This window comes from Dreissena polymorpha, chromosome 2, assembly GCF_020536995.1.
Source record: "Dreissena polymorpha isolate Duluth1 chromosome 2, UMN_Dpol_1.0, whole genome shotgun sequence".
Lineage (NCBI taxonomy): Eukaryota > Metazoa > Mollusca > Bivalvia > Myida > Dreissenidae > Dreissena > Dreissena polymorpha.
Window position 1 is genome coordinate 84,467,019 of NC_068356.1, and position 15,661 is coordinate 84,482,679.

A 15,661-nucleotide genomic window follows, 5' to 3' on the forward strand; every position below is an offset into this window, starting at 1 on the left:
CCATATATGGCAATAGTAAAACTTTTGTAACAATCTAGAGCCCACATTTATTGTCCGATCTCCATGGAACTTGATAAGAAGATTTGTCCCAATGATGTCTTGTATGAGTTCGATAATGTTTCAGGTTGGTTGAAAAACATGGCTTCAAAAGGGGGGTGGGGATTTTGTCTTATATGGCTATAGTAAAACCTTGTTAACAATCCACACGCCGCATTTATTGTCCGATCTTCATTACACTTGGTCAGTAGATGTGTCCCAAATATATTGTGGACGAGTTCGAAAATGGTTCCGGTTGGTTGAAAAATATGACCGCCAGGGGGCGGGACATTTTCCTTATATGGCTATTGTAAAACATTGTTAACATTCCAGATGCCACTTTGAGTGTCCGATCTTCATGAAGCTTGGTCAGAATATTTGTCTCAATTATTTCTTGAATGATTTCGAAAATGGCCACAGAACAGGTCCGTTTCTGTGTATCTCAGGATCTTTTTATTGTAAATAGATTCATGTGTGTGTCATTGCGCTGTGAAATGACGGCTTCTAATAATTTTTATTGTATGGCCATAGTAGAAACTCCTTACACTCTAGAAGTCACATTTATAGTCCAATCTTCATTAAAGGTACCGTCAAATTAAAGGTACCATGATTAAAATATCACGACTGGTATATTACATTACTTGCAAAAGTTGTAAAGTGTTCATTTTTTCAGATTATTCGGTAATAACATTTTACTGGGTATGTCTACCAGGTAACTATAGGTTAACTATATATAACGAAAGTAGATTGATCATCATCGTCACATGGAAAACCCACGAATGCAAATTGTGCATGCGTAGACAAATAAGCGCATTAAGAAAGTGTTGACAAAATCATAGTTTATATTCACAATTATTCAATATATTAAATATATTGACATTTTCGCATCTTCGCGACATTTTTTTAATACAAGAAAAGGACGCAGAAATCGAACTTGTACACAACAATTAAGGAAGAAAACACACAACAAATATATCGATCCGATGCGCACAACACTAACTCGAATATGTATATCACTGGAAAAAACAAACACATTAAATTCATTTAAAATGTTTTTTGTCTTAATTAAAACATGTATAATTCTATCTTCTACTAAAAATAAGAAACACTAGCAAACCCATTGATAATGATAATTACATGTCTAACATCTATATTTGTAAGATTCATAACATGAATTATATGTTTCTTATTGAATTATTGAATTTATTTAACTCCTTTTTAAAGAAATACTCGGATTTATAGTTTTTGTTTAATCATTTTTTTATGTTGTTAATTAAAACATTTTAATTGTTGTATTGTAGTCTTGAGAAATCTTTGCTCTGATGCTCATTACTGACCTGTATTAATTTAATTTAATGTATAAAGAATCGATATTGGTACTAAATATGATATCTTTTCATAAATAGTTTGGTGCTTGACTTTTTGTTTAGGAATTTCTTATCGATTAATCGACTAAACACGTGTATGTGTATGGTTTGCGTTACTGTGACCAGTACATTTACCAACCAGTCAATTGCTCCAATAACTGGTACATTAAAGAAAATTAATACCAAATTGATATACTAATATGTACCTAGCTTTTCATAGGGCTTTGCTTTATAGTTGATCCCATGCACCTCTTACAACTATTCATGGAAAACAACTCAGATTAGCACAGCCGGTACATCGGCAATAACAATTAAATATCTGTCATAAACTACATAAAAGAGGATTGCAATTAAAAAAAAAGAGAGGTGCAGTAAAGAAAGGAGGTGTGCATTCAACAAAAGAGGAGAGATTTTTAGCTATCTCGAGGGAACGAATTAGTCAGCCAATTGGCTGACTAATATGGCGTACAATTTGGGTCGAAAGTCAACAAGACCTACTAGGTTAAAAGAGAAATGTACGTCGACGTACAATATGTACGTCGACGTACAAAAATTGTACATCGACGTACAAATATGAAATACACTTCGACGTATGTATTTGTACGTCGAAGTACAATGTGTACGTCGACGTACATTTTTGTACGTCGACGTACAAATTCTCTGAACAGCTAATCAAAATACTCGTCTCTTCAGCCGCTTTTCTTTCAGATTTATTCATAATAAATGTTTCAAATCTATTTTTTAATTGTGGACAAAATGAATAAAAAAATCGAAATTGAAAAATACAACAACAAAAACAAAGAATTAAAAATATTTATCTACTTGACGGTATTTATTCTAAAATCGGTTTAAGTAATAAATATTATACACTTATTAGACAGCCGGCCGATGTCTGATCTATATGTCATAACTTGAAGCTCAAAGAGATAGAATAAGGGTTCACCACAGCAGGTTGCTAATACACAGTGTAGACTTCCGCTGTTTTATTGTGGTAACACGCTTGTTTAGAAAGCATAGGCCAAATAATATGGAATCAAATTTTGAAATAAAAATTGTATAAAGAGTATGAAAATAGCGCAGTGAATGTTTAACATGCGGATCAAAGCAACAGGTGTAAGGGGTCTTCTGATTGGCTTACTCTCAAGGGTCGGTAAAAATTATACGTCGAAGTACAAAATAATGCACGTCGACGTACATATTGTACGTCGACGTACATTTCTCTTTTAACCTAGTAGATCTTGTTGACTTTTGACCCAAATGGTACGTCATAGACTAACTCGTGGCTACGAGTTAGCTAAGTTAGGATCTCGAGATAGCTAAAATTCCCTCCTCTGTTCTTTAATGCACCACTCCTTTATTTACTGCACCGCTCTTTTTTTAACTGCACTCCTCTTTTATCTAGTTGTGCACTCCTCTATTTTCTATCTTGTGGCAACGACATAGCTAATTCGTGGCCACGAGTTAGTAAGTCGTGGCCTCGAGTAACTTAGTCGAGGCCACGAGATGGAAAAAAAGAGAAGTGCAATTTAAAAAAGGTGAGTGAATGTCACCTCTATGCCACCGTAGTATAGAGGTACATCAGCTACATTTATATCAGTTTCAGTTTTAGATTTAACTGATTTTCCGGCGCCTACTAAAATTGTCCCCGGTGGCTACTTTTTACAGTTATACTAATACATATTTCATTGAGCGTTTACAAAATAAGACATACAGTTGTGTATGTATTTTTCAGCCATTTAGTTCTAATTAATATTTATGAATCTGATAATCAATTTTATTTTTGAAAATATTATTGCTTATTCACTTGCCCCTACATCAAGTCATAAATCTCACATGAGGTAATGCTCTTAATTTTAGGAGTAACCAAGTACTGCAAAATATTGTTCGGTATTATAATTTCAAATTATAGATAACTCTTAAGGAAAGCTATAAAGCTATACATTATCGCATTATAAACCATTATATTGTGATTCAGTCGAAATACAAACAAATCATGATAATGTCGCCAAGAAAGTTACATGTTCCAAATTTGCAGGACGATTAAAGCGCGCGTCACTATCTAAACATAAGAAATACAATGAATAGTAATAATACTGTGTTCAATCTAGAAATCGGTGTGCAGTACTCGTTAACTTTTACTTTCGAATTAAATTAACGTTATGGTAAATAAGGTTTTATATAATTCAAAATAGACACATTCAGTATTCACAACACGGACATTTGTGATGAATTATCTGACAATTAACTAACAGGAATGATTTTTTTTTGATCCCGTGTTTCATGCTGCACGATTATATAAGACGTGCTCTGTGAAAAATGGGTTGAATGCATGTGCGTATAATGTCGTCCCAGATTAGCCTGTGCAATTCGCACAGGCTAATCAGGGACAACACTTTCCGCCTTAACTAGAAAAGACTGCTAAGAAGAGACTTTCTTCAAACGAAAAATATCATACAAGCGGAAAGTGTCGTCCCTAATTAGCCTGTGCGGACTGCACATGCTTATCTGGGACGACACTTTACGCACACGCATTAAACCCCTTTTTCACAGAGCACTGCCCATATATAGTCAACAGTCCTCAGTTCGTTTCATTCTTACGATCACGTCCTTTTCCTTCTGATATACTTGGATGCGAAATCTGCACAGTGACTGCTCCGGTATTGCGCCAAACTATTGAAATAATGAATCATAGTCGGCAAGAGTCACACTCCCAATATTGTATTGGTATGTCGAGCAATTTATCGTCATAATGATATCGTTAGGAGTGTACAGTAGCAAATGCAGTAGTTTCTGAACAGGATACGGTTGAACATCGCGTCCGCCTGTGATCAACAGATTGGTTTATCAGAATGGCAAATGAACGCTCTTTTGAGAGAGATCGATAAGTACGTTAATCTTTAGAACAGTTAATCCATTTATGCATAGCGTCTCAAAAAAAGGCCTTCGCAAACAGCGTAGACCCAGATGAGACGCCGCATGATGCGGCGTCTCATCTGGGTCTGCGATGTTTGCTAAAAGAAATTTCTGTAAGAAATATTCTAAATATTGAAATAAATATGCTAGACAACCCTGATTTTGGAAATAAATTGATCCAATTTAGAAGGAGGGGAGAGTCCACTAGGCATAAATGGGTTAAGACTAGGATGGTTTCAATATAATTCAATATAATTGCGTCCGCCTTTGTGTTTTGATATATGACCGATTTAGTCATACTTGTGTTTAAAGCCATTTGTTAAAATTATTATCAGAAATAATATTGTCCTCATCATCATCATTATCATGTTTACTGAGTGGTTAAGATGTTTAAAATGAATGATGTGTGTAAGAAAATCATATATGGCCAGCGACACAACGTCCATATTGTAATGGTTAACATATTCACTATGACAGGGAAAGATCCAGTTTCAAATCCTAGTCAAATATTGGATAGAGAGTGTTTTGTTTTCTCTTTTATATGGAACCGATTTATTGGCTGAAATGTTGTTTCATCCTCAACATCATTATCATATCGATAAAGAGCGCAACTATACACAGACAACACGTGCTTACCATTGGGAAAGCTGCATCAACATCATTTATTTCATGTATACCACCTAAGTCAACGACAACAGCAGCAGCTGGTGCTGCGGCAACGCCAATGCTATGTTCGCAAATTACTACAATCACCACAAAACGGCAGCACCAGAAACGACAACTCTGTGTTCTGTTAAGCATTGAATATATTGTGTTCGTAATACAGCTTTCTGTTCAATGTAATAAAATAACTGCCATGTAATCTCCGATTTACTACTTGACCATTGTATCCATCATTTTCCCCAAACTTCTATTGAAGACTTTACCCTAAGCCTAACCCGAACCTTATCCACAAATTTTCCATACACTAAACCTGACCCCAAGCTTAAACCTTACACCAGCCTGGGGCATGAACAGGGATAATTTGTTTTCATTTCGTTACAGAGAATTGCGAACACTGCAAACATAAATACATAGGCGCATATATCATCATCGCCGTCCTCTTCGTGTCATCACTTTCATCGTGTCTGTGCGAATATAATCATTATCACTGACACAATGGTGCAGTGAAATCATCATCATTACCAGCTTCGTCACAATCATTATCATAATCATCATCATCATCAACCATCAATCATCATCACCAATAAAATGATCATCATCTTAATCATAGTTAGCATGCAATTACTATGAAATCAGATAGGGATTAGTTTTGTCTCAAATTAAGAGCTACACACTGAATCTTGCCATGTGATCTCTAACGTATGACTGGTACCGCAACTGCAAGGCCGCAAATCCCGCATAATCTTATCCAATCTGTCCGTTATCTGAAAATATCACGATGACCATGATCATAGACATTAACACTCTAGAGGCCACATTTATTATTAATCTTTATGAAACTTGGTTTGAACATTTGGTCCCGCGATATCTCAGGAAATTGTTTGACTGGGTCACGTGGGTTCGAAAACTAGATCACATAGTCAATTAAAAGAAAAACAGCTTGTGTACACTCTAGATGTCACATTGATTGGCCAATCTCTATTAAACTTGGTCAACACATTTGTTCCAATGATATCTTTGCCAAGTTTAAATCTGGGTCAACATAAGCTAGGTCACAAAGTCCAATACAAGAACAAGTTTGTTAACACTCTAGGGGCCATATTGAATGCCTAATCTTTATGAAACTTGGTCAAAACATTTTTGCCAATGAAATCTCGGCTGAGTTCGAAACTGGGTCTCGGCTGATTTTGAAATTGGGTCACGTAGAATCAAAATCTAGGTCAGATTGAAAAATGAAAGAAAGCTTGTGAACACTTTAGAAGATATTGCCCAGTCTACATTAATCTTGGTCAGAGCATTTGTCCCAATTTTATTTCGGCCTAGTTCGAAACAGGGTCACGTGGCGTAAAAAACTAGGTCACTAGGTAATAGTCAGGAAAAAGCGTGCTAACTCTCAAAATGCACATTTATTGCCCAATCTTCATGAAACTTAGTAAGAACATATGTGCCCCTGCAGCGCTTCCGTAAATTGACGTCTGGGTTTCATTTACGCCCAAAATATGCAGTCGTTCGTCCATTTTACAAACGGTGGAAATCTATTTGACGTCCTATAATCCGCATGTACGCTGTTTTCTTTAACACAGGACGTACATATCTCGACATAAATACAGTCACTCACGCTGCGTTAACTCCTCCCACGAGCTATTGTATGCAGTGCATTTCTCAGCGAGTGGCCAATATTGACTTTTCTAACTCCGCCTACAAACCAGTCTCGTTATTCAATCAGCTGTTAATGCGAGTGTCGCCTGAAAACGATAAAGGTTTTGTACAGGTTTGATTGACAGTGGGAAAGCTTATTAAATGGCGTCTTAGGAAGCACAACTGTGTTAGTATCATTATTTTTCATCGATTAAAACGAGGCCCTTCAATTATACATGGTAATACGTATGTTTAATCTGAAAACATGACGTATCAATTTGTTTATTGGTACTCGGTAAGATTTAAAGAGAGACACTTTTTTTTTAATTCTCAGGGATTCACTTTCACTTTCGCCCAATTTTCTGAATTCCGGTACATGTTCAATCTAAAACAAAATTCATTTGCTGATAGGTCGTTATTGCGTAATTTGCAAAGTGCTCGATGCACGCAAATCGCGTAACGTGATTAACGCATGTTCAATGAGAAAATTTTCATTGTAAAATGGCGAACGTTTGTGTTAATGAAATTCTTTAACACATTTATCGTCAATATTGGCCCTATTTTGGTTCTGAAAATAAAAATCATGATTATACTGTATTATTGGGTAAAAGATAGAGTTGGAACATGTATAGGAGGTTTTTGTGTGACGTCACAAGAGGGGTTTTCCGTTACTAAAAATAGATTGGCCGTCAACTTCTTGATCGCGGCCAATTACATTGTATCAGAGTAAAGGTCGTCGGAAGACTTAATACTTACAATTTCACAAAACAAAACTATAAATACCCGTATTTTTTTTAAATAAGAATTTAATAAATGATATTTCAAAAATAATAAAACATATAATAATTTGAATATTATAATAAGTGGTGTGGATGCGATAGTGTTATTTTTCATCCGCGATTGAAATTTAGTGTAAGGGGTTCATTGAATTAGTCATAAAACAAAGCCCTAAAATAGCTCAATACATTTCAATCTTGAAATGTATTTTTAATTTTCTTTTACATTGAATGAATTTTCGTTTCGTTAACATTGAATGAAAATATTAATAAATTTAAGCATTCAATTTGAAAAAACACCTGCATATTTTGCAAATTGAACTGTCTTTGCATATACACGTTGCATATTGAAAACTCGTCAGTAGTGATAATGAGCGATACACATCTAGCATTTTATGATACCATTAAATTACACATTTAATTTATTTAGCGCAAGTATTTTATATCCCTATAATGAACAAACGCCATTGCTTGTTTTCATGATGATGTTTCGAACACTGCAGTAACGCACGATCTTTACACATTATAACAGAGTTTACATTTGCAGGTACCAGTTAAATACGTTCATTGTGTAGCAGTAAATGTGTACAATATTTTAAATGTATAGTTATTAAACACTTTATTATTATGTTTAAACTGGCTAATATATATACGTTATAGTTCCTAGCTGTTAATCCATTTCGGACAAATGTCTATTTTTAAATATGTTCAAATATTTTATTAAAGCTATGTTAAGTTTTTGACTTAATATGTCGAGAGATGACATGGAGGTATCATAAATTGTGGTTAATGACCAGACACATGTGGTTTATGCAGAGACCCCATACAGAGTCATACAAGTATAGGTCCCTGGGTTTATGACACACTGTTTTCTTAGTAATTGTCTGGACAGTAACCGATCATATCGATCGAGATAATTAGTTTGTGATAAACAAAGGGGCAATTAAACACTGGGTTAAAATGCTGAAACAAAGAGTGTCAAAATTGGTGTGAACAATTAAATAGAAAACATTAACATTCATCAAGAGGATTTAGTTAATCTGTAACAAGGTAAGTTTTTACAGACAAATAGGTTCAAATCAGTTTCTATATGTTGATTACATCAAATCAATCAATTTGTTGTTTGTTTTCTTCTTTATTTGTGTTCGTTCATTGGATTCAATTTAATCTGAAAGAATTTCAATTTCTGAGTATTTTATGTTCTTTAAAAGGGTCGCGAATACGTTTGTAACCTTATCACGATGCGCTTCATAAATGCAAACAATAGCAGAATGGCCGCAGTTTTGACGGCCAAAATTTGAGCATGCGCAAACGTGACGTCATTATCGGAATCCCCAAAATCTCCTATATATCCAGCGATTTACACTTACGCTAGGGTTTACTATTGATGAGTTGACGAGTGACGTCACGCGCACCTGCACAGTTTAAACTCGGCCCACTGGTTGGCGAAGGTGGTGTTATAAATAAGCGCATTAAGAAAGTGTTGACAAAATCATAGTTTATATTCACAATTATTCAATATCTTAAATATATTGACACTTTCGCATTTTCGCGACCATTTTTAATACAAGAAAAGAACGCAGAAAGCGAACTTGTTTAGGAATAAATTAAAATTAATGTACACAACAATTAAAGAAGAAAACACACCACAAATAGATCGATCCTATGCACACAACACTAAGTCGAATATGTATATGACTGGAAAAAAAAACAAACACATTAAATTCATTTGAAATGTTTTGTCTTAATTAAAGCATTTCTAATTCTATCTTCTACTAAAAAAAAGAAACACTGGCAAACCAATTGATAATAATAATTACATGTCTAACATCTATATTTGTAAGATTCATAACATGAATTATAAGTTTCTGATTGAATTTATTAATCTACTTTTTAAAGAAACACGCTGATTTATACCTTTTTTATTTTTTTTTATGTTAATTAAAACATTTAAATTGTTGTATTTAGTCTTGAGAACATCTTTGCTCTGATGCTGATGACTAACCTGTATTTATTTAATTTAATGTATTTTCATAATAAGTATGGTGCTTGAATTTTTGTTTAGGAATTTCTTATCGATTAATTGACTAAACAAATGCGTGTATGTATATGGTTTGCGTTACTGTGACCAGTGCATTTACCAACCAGTCATCTGGTCCAATAACTGGTACATTAAAGTGGAAACGATTGTACATCTTTAACCCTTTGCATGCTGGGAAATTTGTTGTCTGCTAAAATGTCGTCTGCTGAATTTGTAAAATAAGCATTTTCTTCATTTTTTAAAAGAATACTATAAGAATAGCAAACAGTTTGGATCCAGATGAGACGCCACGTTCTGTGGCGTCTCATCTGGATCCAAACTCTTTGCAAATGCCTTTAAAATTCGGTTCCCGCACTGAAAGGGTTAAACACTCTCAATGTATACCACAATAAACCTGTGTTGTTGTTGTTGTTGTTGTTGTTGTTGGAAGATATACGTGGTGAAAAATAACCTATTATGTCAAGATGTAAATGGACTCACCAATCAATACGTTTAGTCTGGGTTAATATAGATAATACACTCAAAGCATTGAAGTGTAAGTATCTTGTTTATTTGTAGCTTATCTTGACATATGCGAATGATGTCAAAGGAAACTAACGACCCCGTAGGACCTTTCTGTACTAATAGATACTTGTAAATCGAGTGCTACCTCGTTATAAACCATCATATTAGGATGTAAAATCGATCAGGCAAAGTCACAGATCCAAGTACTGTAGAGTACAGCCCTGCTTGTGTCAGAACTGATAAAACACTACACTTGCAAAACAAATTAGATGAGGGTGTCTTCATAGAGAGATAATTTTTTCATGCAATTATTAAGATGAATATTTTCAAACTAGCTACATATCCTAAACCATTTTATTTCAAATCTTTTTAACAGGATACCTTCTACAAAACGCAAACAAAATATCACAAAACTCAAGAAACTGTTCTTTGTTCACCACATTGAGTAGGTCGGTTTGTGCACCTGAACCAAACTTTTCTTGTTAAACATCTAAGTACTAGTATCCGTGTTTGGCATAACTTCAGTTGCACGTTAAAATTAATGATTTTTATAATCGAATTTAAAAGAAAATTGATATACTAATATGTACCTAGCTTTTCATAGGACTTTGCTTTATAGTTGACCCAATGCACCTCTTACAACTATTCATGAAAAATAACTCAGAATAGCACAGCCGGTAATTTGGCAATTACAATTATATTTATGTCATCTAGATTTTCATGATTCATAATACGTTTTTTGTTGTTTTCTTCAATTTTATTTATTGAATTCCTTGTACAAGATATAATACGGCTACTTTATAGCTTTATTTTAAATCGTTACAGCAGTGGCATTGTCGATGTCTATTCTTGAGACTACCTTTAATATGATGCAAATTACTGATTCGTGTTTTTGTAAATATTAAATACATTTATAAATATATATAATATTGGTACTGACTATGATATCCGTTAATTACAATTCAGGTGTTTACATGTATATTTGGTAATTTTGTATCGAGAAATTGAATAAACACATGTATGTATGCGTATGTTTTACGATACTGTAAACAGTGATTTTGCAAACCAGTCAGTGCTCATGAGGAAAAATCCCGATTGTAAATAATAACAATCATCTGGTCTACATATTTACTTACGTATGTATAAAAGTAGTTTGTATTGTAGTTTTGAATAGGACAACTCTTTTTAATTTTCATATTTAACCCTTTGCATGCTGGGAAATTTGTCGTCTGCTTAAATGTCGTCTGCTGAATTTCTAAAATTAGCATTTTCTTCGATTTTTTTCAAAGAATACTATCAGAATAGCAAACAGTTTGGATCCTGATGAGACGCCACGTTCTGTGGCGTCTCATCTGGATCCAAACTGTTTGCAAAGGCCTTTAAAATTCGGTTCCCGCACTGAAAGGGTTAAGTTGTACAGTAAAATGAAATACTAGTAGATAAACTAATCAAGAAGAGTTTTACCTGACAATAACTTTTAAATCACTCATGCACATTTGTTCTCTTTTTAAACGCATTAAAATAAAATTCAGATTTACTTTGTTCATATATCGAACAATGAGTAGCTAGTTAACAGCTTCAGATATGTGAGCATACGTGTTATGTTTGATGTATATTATGATGTGATTAATTATTTTTTTTTTATATAGAAAAATATGAACATTTCCTTGTATTGTAATTTAACCATCGTACAAAGAACAAAACAACACGCAACTCATAGTTCCAAGGTCCATTGTAAAATACTGAAATAAAAATGGGACGTCCATATTTTATGACTGGGATATCCAAATTTTAAGTCATGGAAGTAAGGATTACCAACTTTTAAAAGCTAGCGGAAGCGCTGGCCCATGATATCTAAGATGAATTCAAAACTGGGTCTTGTGGCGTCGAAAACTAGGCCACTAGGTCATATTGAAAAAAATCTTGTGAGCATTCTAAATGTCACGTTTGTTTGTACAATCTTCATGAAATTTGCTTTAAACCTTTGTTTTCATGATTTCTCAAACGAGTGAAATATGTTTCCTGTCCATTGGAAAACATGGCCGCCATGAGGCGGGGAAATTGTACTTATGATGCTAAAGTAAAACCGTTTGAACGCTAAAGAAGTCACATTCTTTTACCCACTCATCGCGAAACTTGCTCAGAACATTAACAAATTTGTATATTTGTATATGGTCTGAGTTCGAAAATTATAGTTGGTTATTTAAGATCCTGGCAACCAGATATTGGGACAATTTTTATTATAAGTGTAATCTTGTGAAAACTTCCTGCGAAGAACAGTTATGTTCTTTTGGGTCTCTGTTGAGCGCCTTAAGGCCTTTGTTCCTCTTATACTTATTTAACATTCACCCTCTTTAGACTGCCGAATGAAGTTGTGTTCAGTTTGTTTTTATACCAAGCCATGCCCGCGCTCTTCAACCAATACTTGGGAACTGTTAGTGTACTTCTACACAAAGAATATTATAGACGGCCGGTCTGTTGATAGTGAGAAGTGTTCTAGAAAAACATGTATGTACTTGAACATGTATGTTGTATTTTCTAATAAAAACTCCTGTCCGGATAAAGAGTTTTTGTAAAAGATTAAATAAGTAAATTTATTATTGCAACTCTCCGAACAAGATGCTATGCAACATATTTGAAATTGACTGACATTTATTTTTTAGTCATATCCCTTCATAGTACATCGTTGGGAAAGTTTTGCCCCTCATGATAACTAGAAGTACTTGCATATCACTGCATGTAAATTTGTTATCTCGATATTTAAATTTAATACATCTAAACCAGATTACTAGTAAATTTGTTTTCAAATTCATTTTGGTCCAAATTATAGCAGCAATTTAGTTGATTTTAAGTGGTCGTATCGACGGTATTTCCCTTTAAACTAGGCATTTATTAAAACAATGCAAATTCCCTCTTTGTCGGTACAAATTTATCTATTAATGGTGTTATATTCATGAAATAATTAAGAAAAAATGTACAGACTGCAAACACATGATTTGTTAAGATCATATCTATAGTAGGCTTCGAACTCACGCCAGAAAGAATCGTCTACTTCAATGAGAGGTTTAGTACCCTAAAGTCCCGTTATCGCCAGAGTGCATGCGTATAGCGGTCCATCATTTACATTTGTTTCATGAAGATTTAAAGGGGCCTTTTTCACGTTTTGTTAAATTGAAAAAAATAATTAAAAAGTTGTCTCAGATTCGCAAATTTTCGTTTTAGTTATGATATTTGTGAGGAAATAATAATACTGAACAATTACCATGCTCTGAAATATCCATTACATGCATCCTTTGACGATTTAAAAACCCGGGGACCGTTTCAATAAGCTCTCGTAAGTATGTTCGGACTCGTAAACCAGTTGCGATTATCGCAACTTGCCATTTTGCGTTTCAATAAACTTTCGCAACTTACGATATCGTAGAATTCTCTCGTAAGTCTACGAGACGTAAGTAGCAGTCGTAGTTACGTCGAAACCAAAATGGACGCCTCGTATGTTGTGAATATAGACGCCGAATAAGAAGCTTTTGGCTCCGTCTTTTTTATCGACGACAATACAGAGGAAGTAAACATGTTGTTTTTTATCCCTTGATTACTTTCTGCAAAATATTTAACGTTGGAATCAATATGTCAGTTACTGCCCTTTGTTTATATTCGATAAGGATAAATAAATCAAAATAAATTTCAATTTATCATACGTGAAAACCCTATGTGTTTATTATGTGTGTGGTTCAATTATATTGTTCAACAGCAGTTGAAGTATATGCGCTTTCCGCCGCTCGAATTATTGTGCAATGATTAATTTTGCTGTAAGCTTTTATCTCCAATGCAATTTGCATGTGATTTCGGAAGTTTTTTGTTCGGATAAGTACTCAATGGAGCCTTGTTTTTTATTGGTTAATGTTTGTTATCAACGCTATACAACTCGTTACAATCTATTCATTTTCTTTGTATTATGTTTATTTAATATTCTGTCAGAACGATACATGTATTGATAAATTATGTTGGATTGTAAAATGTGCCCAGTTAGGCAACTGTTCGCCTACATGTGTATCAAACCTAAAACCACAAAACACCAAAGTGATGATCATCATGAAATAACAAATCAGTTACTGAGTTATCAAAATATCTTGTTGTTCTTGAACACACATACACAACAGTAACATATTATAGTATTTTCATTACATTAGAAGTATTATTCACTTTTTCATATTGTACTACACCAACAGGTACTCATCACTGACATCAGTTAAAGATTTTTGGCCAAAGGAAACATCTATTCCAAGCTGGCAGATCTTCATGGAATCAGCAGATCATCTTTCGTTATTTGACATGCCTTCACGAGTTCAATCAACAAACATATGATCGGTAAATGTCTTTATTTCTATAATCAATTACTCAATCATGATTTTAAACTGTTGTAGAAAAAAATGTTATTTATTTAAATACATCATGTCTTACATATAGGATCTGGCACGAGTTGTCATATCATACCATATTTTATTAAACGAGTTAAGGAATTTTGTAAGTAAGCGAGCCTTTGGCGAGCTTACTAATGAATTTCCTAGACGAGTTTAATAAAATATGGTACATGTATGATTATTGATATGACAACGAGTGTGAGATCTTTTTTATCACATGCTTTTAAATGAGCAAATTAAATAAATATTTACGCAAACATAATAATAAATCCCAAATGTTGTTTACATTTCGTGGCATCTTTTGACGTTGCAACGTCATTTCGGTGAAATAACAAAATGCGACTGGTCAATAAACGAAAACTAAGCCAATGAAAACGCTTAAAAAGTATATTACACATGTGTAACAGGTATAGCATGTGATAAAATCTTATATAGATATTGGGTCAAATAATTAAAGTTAAAATTATTTATCATTTTACAGGGATGGTACAATCATAATTTATTTACTTTTCATCTTTTTTTATTCCTCATTTGTTTTTTTTATTTGATACATAAACTATATGTGAATAAAAATCAATAGATGATGAAAACTTGAGCACAGTAAATAAATGAAAATTTAAACACAGTTAATCAAATCATGTATATAAATGCTTTATCATGTACTGTTAAATTGTTAATTTTAAACACATGATACATTCCATAGGTTTCCAGTCCGTGTACAACAACAAACTTGCATGAAGGTTGGAATCTGCCACAAGGCCTGGGAGCAGTGGATGGGACTCTCATACCCATAATACTGAATACGTTAAATTACACACATGCAGTTGAACACAGCAGGAACTCTTGAAGAAAAAAATGTGTATTTTTTTTATTTGAACTTAAATGTAAAATATATATTTAATTTTAGCTCGACTATACCTTGAATGATAAGCTGTGTATAAAATTATGATAAACATGCAATATCCTTATATCACTGTTTTTACTACATATTTTCATTAAAAGCACTTATGTATTCAGAGTCATTATGTCATTGTGAGGTCACTGACCAAGTTGCTTATCTCTGACTGCATTTAGCTTAATAATGCCCCTTTTGTACTAAAAATGTTCCACTTAAATTGTGTGTACAGCTACTCCATATCCCTATATTTTCCACAGATATTGAAATAATCCTTCACATATGTAGTCAGATTTTTTTTAAATCATATAAATAATATTTCTTTGGGTCATTGTTATAACCACTACAAATATTTATTGTTGTTGTAAATAAAGTTGTTAAAACTGTTTAAACTGGATGTTGTGTTA

General features: G+C 33.6%; 1 protein-coding gene and 1 long non-coding RNA gene across 2 annotated transcripts in view; both read left to right on the forward strand.

The window, feature by feature from the left end:
* LOC127867883 (uncharacterized) overlaps positions 1-15,661 on the forward strand; it is a 242,026-nt gene that overhangs the window by 169,927 nt on the left and 56,438 nt on the right. The gene's annotated exons all lie outside the window — the stretch shown is intronic.
* On the forward strand, positions 13,555-15,603 carry LOC127867892 (uncharacterized). The gene is made up of 3 exons (XR_008043783.1): positions 13,555-13,747; positions 14,168-14,306; positions 15,063-15,603. It is a non-coding gene; the product is annotated as an uncharacterized LOC127867892 (long non-coding RNA).